The 9,250-nt window shown below is 32.0% G+C and overlaps 1 long non-coding RNA gene across 1 annotated transcript; it reads right to left on the bottom strand.

Moving 5' to 3' along the window:
- LOC135129540 (uncharacterized) lies at positions 1 to 2,953 on the bottom strand. Its single transcript, XR_010280597.1, has 4 exons — positions 2,886 to 2,953; positions 1,334 to 1,393; positions 1,226 to 1,258; positions 1 to 29 (listed from the first exon to the last, which is right to left on the bottom strand). It is a non-coding gene; the product is annotated as an uncharacterized LOC135129540 (long non-coding RNA).
- Between the last annotated feature and the right edge of the window lie 6,297 nt (positions 2,954 to 9,250).

Here is a 9,250-nt window from a genome sequence, read left to right as displayed (position 1 = left end):
ATTTATGCAATGAGTTTCAGGCCAATCAGCTAAAAATTGTTCAAATCATAACACTATTGATAAAAACAGGAATATTTCTTTTTCAAACTTCACATTACTTTCGATTTATATGTAGACATTTAAACTATCCTTAAATTTAACAACAAAATAATTCTTTGATCCCACGCGGTGTTTTATCGAAGCGCTCGAGTTCTTTATAAAAAGGAATTAGAGAAACCTGCTTTGTTTTTGCACTATAGGTACAAATTATACTGGTGTCGATACAGTATATAGGCGATTTGACATAAAACATTAAATTGGTTCATTATTATCTTCTGAGCGTAAGTTAAAGAAGTACAGTAATCGAGTCCATCGGATTAGTAGCCACTTTTATGTTTCCTCGACGTTTCATGACCCCTAGAATACGAAAAGGTAGTCTTCCGTTTCCGTGTGTCTGTCTGTCTGGTGTCGGTGTCGATTTTTATTAGACACGTAATTTCCGAAACTAGTGGACTGTTGTCAAATTTTGTATGTGCATTAGAAATAGATGGTAAAACGCTAACAAAAATCATCCCCACCAACAATTTGATGACGTCATTTCAAAAAATTTCTATTTTAAAATGTTATATGTTCCTATACGTGTGATGTAAGAAACATCCAGATTTTTGAAAAAAAAATGAAATTCTATAACGTTATTTTAAATTACAGAGGTTATCACAAAAAATTAAATTTTGCAATTCTTCGAAGAAGCTGTGTTTGTTTAGCTGTATTTCCGGGGTGAGGAAAGTTTGATTCAAATAACCGTAAACCATGGAGGTAGAATAGGAGCGCGGAAAAGACATTTATGGCCCTAGCGGAGGATCAGAGGCGGCCCAATTTGGTTTAAAATAGGTTCATAGGTAGTAAAAATGTCTTATTATTTGCTTAATTTTGGAATAAACACAAACTAAATTTTCCTGCTACTGCTTTTATATTAAATTATTTTTGTATCTTATGCCTAGTACTCAGCAAACGACTTCGAGCACGCGTCTGGAACAACCAGTTACTTGGAGGAGCTGAAAGGGCCATTTATGACTCGTCGAAAGCTCGGTAACATGCACGTTTTCAAACTATCTTCCCTCCTCTCATTCTACCTCCAATTCTTAAACCAATTTTTAGAGCATATACCTATATTTTACCAATATTTTATATTTTCTTTCAGAAAAAAATCAGTGTGCAAAAATGTTCTTATTAAATAGTACTTTACCTTGATTGTGGTAATTCCAATTTACGGGGTTTTCTGACAACAAAAACAATTATTAAGCGGTATATAATAGTTACTGCATAAATATAACATTATTGCCACTACTCTTACCTGTCAAGGGAGTCTCTATTGGCGATTCAGCCGTCGTTAGCTTATTTAGAAGAGAAATATCTATAAATAATAAAAATATATACTTATTCTTGATAGTAAAATAATAGTTCTGAAAGTTTAATAGAGATTTATTTTATCAGAAGTTCAAGTATCTAATAGTTTATATGACCTACGCGTCACATAAAGTCACTTAAATTCCGAATGAAATATAACATTTTATTTTCAAACGATTAATATTAGCGATTATTTTCTGTCTCCATAGGTACTTCATTAAAACCTTAATCTGAAATTATTACTGATGTTACAACATAACCTCAAATTCAGAAATTATTTGTTACTAAATAAATTTTTGTTGTAACTAGCTCGTAGATAAAATATTGTATGACACACGTGTGTGAAAGGCTTTTATGCACTCCATGCGATTAAAACACTCGCCTTTAAACTTCGCAATTCTTGCATAAAAGAAAGGAAAGATAATTAAATGACGTTTCAAACCAAAAAAAAGCGCGCGTTCCTCCATATCTCATTAATTATGAGAAACAGAAAAAATGTCAAAGACCAAAGTTGTACGGTTTTAGCTATACAGACCGTTCTAGATTAAGATACGATTTAATATTTTGGAAGAAACAGCCTACATATTTTTAGATATTTTGATTGACCTCTTCTTAGGCTTGACAACACAGTTTATTTTAGAAATTCTAATGCGTTGTTGCCACGTTATTCCAATTTTCTTGAATTTTTTAACAATGCAAGAGTTCACAAAAAAATCGCAATAGGGTTATTTTTAAAATTGGGTGGAGATAAACAAAGGTACATGCTTTGTTGTGGTGTAAATGATATTCAATTTTCATGTACAGTGAATAAATAAATAATATTAGAATTTTCAAATACATATTGATATTTCAGTTTTTTGTAATTACCGCAATATTTTACTTTTTAAGACACATTGACATATTAGAAGAATGAGAACAAAAATAGAGTAAGAGACAGCAATAAAATATCGGTATATGAAATTTGAAAGTTTTCGATGTTTTATGAACACTCTGTATACTAAAATTTCATTTAATAAATGCAACAATAAAGACTATTTCTTCATTTATCCTTCCATAAGATATGGTAATTCAAATTTTAAAAATAACGTCATTGCGAATTTTTTATATACCCATCAAGAAATTTCAAGAAAATTTTAATAATGTCGCTTCGGTATTTTAATACTGAACTGTAATTATAAAGCCTAGGAAAGGGCTAATAAAAGACTAATTCGTATGTTACGCCTTAAAACCAGAACACTCTGTATAGTTAAAAATAATTTTATAGTGGAGTCCCCAAAGACCCATACAACTTTTGTCTTTAACTTTTTTTCAATTTCCAATAATGAATTATAGTACATGTATAGAAGACCGCGCGCTTACAGACGGACTGTGTATAAATAAATAAATACAAGCTTCAGCCTCAATATACACTTGGCAATTACACTTTAATTTATTCTCATTTTCAGCAAATGTAATTTTTGTGAAAAATATCGCGTAAAACAAAAATTAATTTCACTTACATGTTAAAACCCAGAAGCCAAAACTGCTCATTTTTAAGCAAATATTATACACAAGAAGCAAGAAGTTGTAACAAAATAAGTGCTATGGTTCTATGAGTGCAATATTTATAAGGTCGAAGCTTTTGCGTATAATGGCATGTAAAAAAGTGCAAATGCAACTACTATCAGCAGTATTAAAATAATGAAAAATGATAAATGTGAAACTACAAAGTTATTTATTTTCTGCAACCTTCAAACCAAAAAATGTTAAATGTTTGTAGTTTGCAGATAAGGTAAATGGACTTTTATCTCAGATGTATAAATATTGCTCAAGTATTACTTTGCAATATTCTAATTTATAACGAAATAGTAGAAACAGTATTGTAATTATAATTAACTGTTGTTTGGCATTGATGCCCTTGAATCGAAATGCGTTTCAACTTAAAATAGTAATATGTATATCCATTTCAGATCGCTTGGAATGACTAAATCTAGTATCTTTATTTTTTTAGCTAGGTAATTATGGACATCATTTTTCCAATTTAAAATCGGCTTAGAAGGTCAAGCCGAATGATTAATTCTTGATTTCATTAAATTTTTAACAACTGGTGGAAAATTGTCCACAGGTGAAGTTCCCATTAACTTCTCAAAGTCCTGGTGAATTAGCTTTTTACAGTGCAAAACATTTTTTCTCCAAATGCTTTCAGCTATAAATTGTGAACTATGTTGTGATACTATGTGCTTATTGTAAAAGTCTTTGCCTGTACCCATACCAACCCCGTAGGATTGTACTGTGCGGTGGAAGGCCAATCGGTTCATATCCCCTAAACCCTAAATAATGTGACTAATATTTTTGACATTTTAAAATTTCACGCCACCTCTTAAAAGGCCGCCAACCGTTAAGTTCTAGTGACTACAAGAATGCATCTGAATAACAAAAAATTACTGTTGGTCATTTCTATCGATGTAGAATGCCTAATACGTCATAAGTCCGGTAACTAATATTTTATAAACACGGGTGCGCTAGGTTCCTGTGAGTCAGTATATTAATTACCAATCCTATTCCATTGCCCCGATAAAGTCTTCGGTATAGGTATGCTATTACAACTTGACTTTAGGGTTTATAGAGGTTGTCTCCTCGTGGTTCAGACGATGAAGCCAAGATCCCTGCAGTTTTTCATACGATATACAGAGTGATTAGTTTATCTCTTCACGCCTGAATATTTTCGTGTAGGCAACACATTATACATATCATAAGCAACTTTGATCAATCTATTAATCTTTTTAAATTAGCAAGCATAATTAATAAGTGCAACAACATAAAAATTACACTGTGTCGTAATGACAACAAAGACGTCAAACAACTAATAGTAGCAAAATTTAAAGAAACTAGCATCCAATTTATTCGGTTCTTAAACGAATATAAATAAAATAAAATAAATAAATAGGTATCCTATAATAAGTAATCAAACTGCCCGCATTGTCCTTCTTCGCACAGCGCTAACTGTGTTCAAAATTTCGCCTGGCATGTAGACGAACGGCAGCATCGATATTTCCAACACACTTTCCGAATGTTAAAAGCATATCGGTTTTTCGGAATTCAAAAGCACTGTTAGCAAAAGTTGAAAATAATTTGACTGTTATTTTTGTTATTTTGTCATAATTTTGACACAGTCTTTGCCACCTACACGATATTTATTATTTATAAAAAAAATGTAAGACGAAGTCGTTTATGGAAAGTAAAATGTGTTGCCTATTCCGACCTGTCCAGGCGTGAACAGATAAAATAATCACCCTGTACCCTCGCCACGCCCCGCGAAGGTAGTTGAAGCATGAAATCCAGCTTACGGCATTAGCGGACATCTGGCGTGTAGATAACCTTATACAGGCCCTACATACGTAGTTTTACCTTGAAGCCCGAACTGTACAGTTCTCAGTTCAATCCATTCGTCTTCCCCTAGGTAATCTATAATTAAAAATTCTTTTTTCTATAGTTAAATTTTTTTTGGGGAACGATTTCATACTATGTTCACTACCGGTAAATGCATCATCTGCTACGAAAATAAAATCCAAGTTATTTTCATTCTTATCGTTTGTTGGCAGATTTAATTTATTTTTTGCCATTCATTTTTTAAACACTCCTCCGTCTGACACTCTTCCATTAGTACCAATATCCACGTAGATAAATTCATAGTTCGAATTTATTATAGACATAAACACGATACTACAGAACCCTGTTTTAATTAATTGTAATAAAATGAGCTACGTTTCTTTGATTTACCAATTCGAATATGCTTGCCGTCTATGGCACCACCACAGTTTGGTACATTCCATAAATTATTATTAAACTGTTTAGCACTTTCAAGCCAAGCTTTTTCGGTACTTGGTAACTAAATAAAAAAATATATATCATTTACATCATGCTAAGAAGCTTTCATAAACTGAGTAGGTTTAAGTTGTACAGTTAATTGTGATAATATTATCAGGTAATTGTTTATCTTTTAGATCTACGCTGAAAGAGAGTAAACAACTTCTGTTAAAGTTAGCAACCCTCGCAAAAGACAAAAAACAAGGAGGGAAACAGTATTGGAAACAGCGGAGAAAATATTCCAAGTACCGGCTGGTGACGAATATGATGCGGATGGGGTAACTGTAGCATCAAAGTTACGACGAATGAAAGTTTCCCAACGCATTTATTGCGTAAATTTAATAAACAGGGTCATGTATGTGGGTACTTTAAATAAACTTACGGAAACTTTAGACATTGTAGCACCATCTTCTACGATTGCTACCTTCCCTCCCCCTTTTTCTCAACCTGTATACACCCCATCAGCTATTTCTTACATGCCTAATTCTTTCAATTCTCATATTTCTACCTCCGCTACCCCTGTAAATACCCCAGAAGCTTCTAATTCTTTTATTCCCCTTCCGCACTCTCTTGCAGGTACCACTATTAACATTAATAATGTTAGCGGTAAGCCTCATTGCCAACACTAATTCCCCTGCTACGCCACTGTCTTTATTTAACTGAGGTCGCAGAAGGTCAGAAAGGGCTGGTACGACGGGGGCGGTGCGAGAGGGTTGTTAAGTGGCGCTAGCGAAGATATGTTGGAGGGCATTACGTTGTGAACTATCACTAAATAGAGTTGTGTTTTCGTGAAGTCGCTGTTTTTGTTAAAATAAGTCCCCCGCGCTATTATCAGCTATTAATAGTTTACTCTCTCTTTCAGCTGAGTCTTCAAGAAGTAGTTTTTATAGTGAATTGTAAATCCCTGTATGTGTTTTGTTATCTACGTAGTTTATATATTAACTGATATTTGAAACAGTATTATTTTTTAACTTTTTGTTTTGTTTTGTGAACTTGAATATCTTTTTATTTGTGGCTTAATGTTTTTTATACGTATTATATGTTTTCTTTTTTTTTATATTTACACATGTTTCAGTTACTTTTTGCTAAATTTATAAATCAAAAATTATTAATTTAACTAGTGATCGTTATTTTATTAAAGCACCATTCACTATTGACACATGTTGTACCAATTAGCAAAAAAATTAGACATATAAATGCAGAATTAAACTAAATTTAACAAAATAACAAAAACAGACCATGTACGATATTTTCTTAAATAAAACAATAAAGGAGGCTGTTATTGTAAACAGTGTTTTTCATCATTTGATTATAAGTTTGGCAGTTGATAAACGTTTTCACGTGAAAATAATGCCGTTAACTCTTACAAACGTCTCTCAAATTGTCGCTGTGTTTCTGTTATTTGGTTAAATTTAATTTAATTCTGCGTTTATTTGTCTTCTTTTTTTTTGCTAATTTATACATTGAACAATTCTGGGGTAGAATTGTGGGAGTGAGTAAAAGCCAATAAAGCTTAATACTAATTTTATTCAAAACAACCTAACTTATTTATACAAAACTAACTATTTACAGCGTATGAGTGATTCTAAACTAAAGGTAATCAGACATATGAATTTATATTGCGTCCCAGTTTCTTGTATTTTCTTTTGTTCCATTACCGCTGTCTTCGTAATGCTGACGATGGTGCTCTTGCGGTGGTCAGCGTTTCGTAGTTCTGGTGCTTGCAATTCCATGTTTCAGCGTTCTACATTCGCGTCGTTGGTCTTGACCTTCTTATTGGTGACGTAAAGAGGAAATTTAAATTTTAGAAATTATTGTTTAAATTTAGGATTTAAACATACATCATTTGTTGTTTTAATAAAATAACGATCACTAGTTAAATCAATAATTTTTTAAGTTTGGTTTTGCGAAATTTTTCAGGGTGGTCGGTTTTTTTGCCGGCCAGTGTACATAGTAAGATGATTCACGTCCCATTACCCGGAAAATTTAAAAATAATTCATCCCCGCAGCACAGTACAACATATCCAACTTTTTCGGAAAATTCAAAGACTTGATTTTGCAACTATTATTACTTTTTTACGATAACCCCTGTAAGTTGAATACTACAATAAAATAATAATAAACAATCGGAGATTATCCATTTAATAAAAAACAACACAGACGGCGGACAGATAGACAGATATACGTAAACGGGAAACCTATTTCTTCGTACTCTAGGAATCATAAAACGTCAAGAAAACATGAAAGTAGCCATTTGTCCCATGGACCTTATTACAATATTTCCTTGGCTTATGCTTGGGAAGAAAAAATGTGAGATAATAATCTGGCACCAACAAAAACAATCAAAAGAATAATCCGGCTAGTGTTGGAGATACAGCCGTCTCACTCATTCCGTATTCTATGGACACAAAAAGAAAGGCAGCCTGCTTCGACAATGTGAACTAGTGAATAATTTTTGTTGATCGTTCTTTCTTTATTCTCGTAGGGGTAAAATCTATTAAGTTCAAGTAATATATATTGTATAATTCACATAACAATTCCTCAGTTTTGGGTCCATTTTTGTCTTTTAAATTATTTTCAGTATAAATATCCTCGGGAGTCGAAACGGCAAAAATACAATAGCTTTTTTTGTTACTGCTAACTGTCCTTGTACTTGATAATAATAAGAATGATCTCTCGAAGAAATAGGTGCCCGTTTCCGGCTGTCTGTCTGTCCGTCTATCTGCAGTCCTGAAAGTACTGGGCCGATTATTGTCAAATTTTGTATTTATGTTAGAAATATCATGGAGATGGTAAAATGCTAACCAAAATTTGTCTAATCATCCCCAGCAATAATATAATTACATCACTTCAAAATTGTACATAGTAAATGGGTTTTAAATTGTATAAAATAACATATTCTTTCACATGTAGTTAAGACTCAGTGTTGAGTTTTTACCCGAAATGTCCAGATTTTTTGAAAAAAAAAAAAAATCAAAATTATAAAACAATATTTTGCAATTTAATTTTAAATCTGCAAAACCGAATGCTTTGAAATCTTGCAAATGTTTTAAAGTTATGATAAGCATGATAAGTTTTTAATCAAATTATATTTGCTTGTCTCTAAAAAATTGATGACGTCAGCTCAATCTAAAATGTCCAAAATATGATGAGCTTATTCTTGTGACTTTTATCACTACCGTATTTTTTAGATATGCTTATATAGGGTTTCGCAAAAAGTTAATAACTGAAATCAGGAACTGCAAAACCGAATGCTTCGAAATCTTGGAGATGTTTTAAAATTATCATAGGCATGGTAAATTTTTGATCAAAATGTATTTGCTCATCCCCCCCTAAAAATTTGCCCAAAATTTTTCTGAAGAAATGCTGTCTTAAATGTGCAAAGTATGATGAGTCTCTACTTGTGATTTATCTATCACTGCATTCATATTTTATAGATTTGCTTATACGGGGTGTCTGAAAAAAAAATGACTGAGTCAATTTATTTTATTGATTAAATCAAGAATTGCAAAACTGAATACGTTGAAATATTGACGTTTTGAAGTTACTGTAAGCGTGGTAACTTTTAAATCAAAATTATCTGTTTATCAACTCCAAAAAATTTATTACGCCATCTCACAATTTTGCCGATTAAATTCTTTCGAAAATGTGCAAAGTATGATCAGACTATACTTGTAACTTATCATTGCATTCATATTTTTTAGATTTGCTTATACAGGTGACTCAAAAAAAATAATGAATCGGTCAATTTATTATTGATTAAATTAAGAACGAGCCACCCCATTTTCTCGAAAATGTAAGAATACGCTCGTCTTTATAACAATAAAATAATGATAAGGTAGGAATTATAATAATAACATTTAGAATACGTATTTTGTTCAATTCAGTTTTATGAATAATTTTATTCGTATGTTTTGAGGCGATAAACTCATTCAAACCAAACAAACGTCTACGTGACATTCTTCCGATGTATAAACATTAAAATTTTTATTACTACGCATATATAGCTTTATTCCCG

The sequence above is a fragment of the Zophobas morio genome, unplaced genomic scaffold (genome assembly GCF_036711695.1).
Source record: "Zophobas morio isolate AGI-343-1 ecotype UQ-CSIRO unplaced genomic scaffold, CSIRO_AGI_Zmor_V1 ptg000016l, whole genome shotgun sequence".
Lineage (NCBI taxonomy): Eukaryota > Metazoa > Arthropoda > Insecta > Coleoptera > Tenebrionidae > Zophobas > Zophobas morio.
This window is presented reverse-complemented; position numbering and strand designations above follow the sequence as displayed.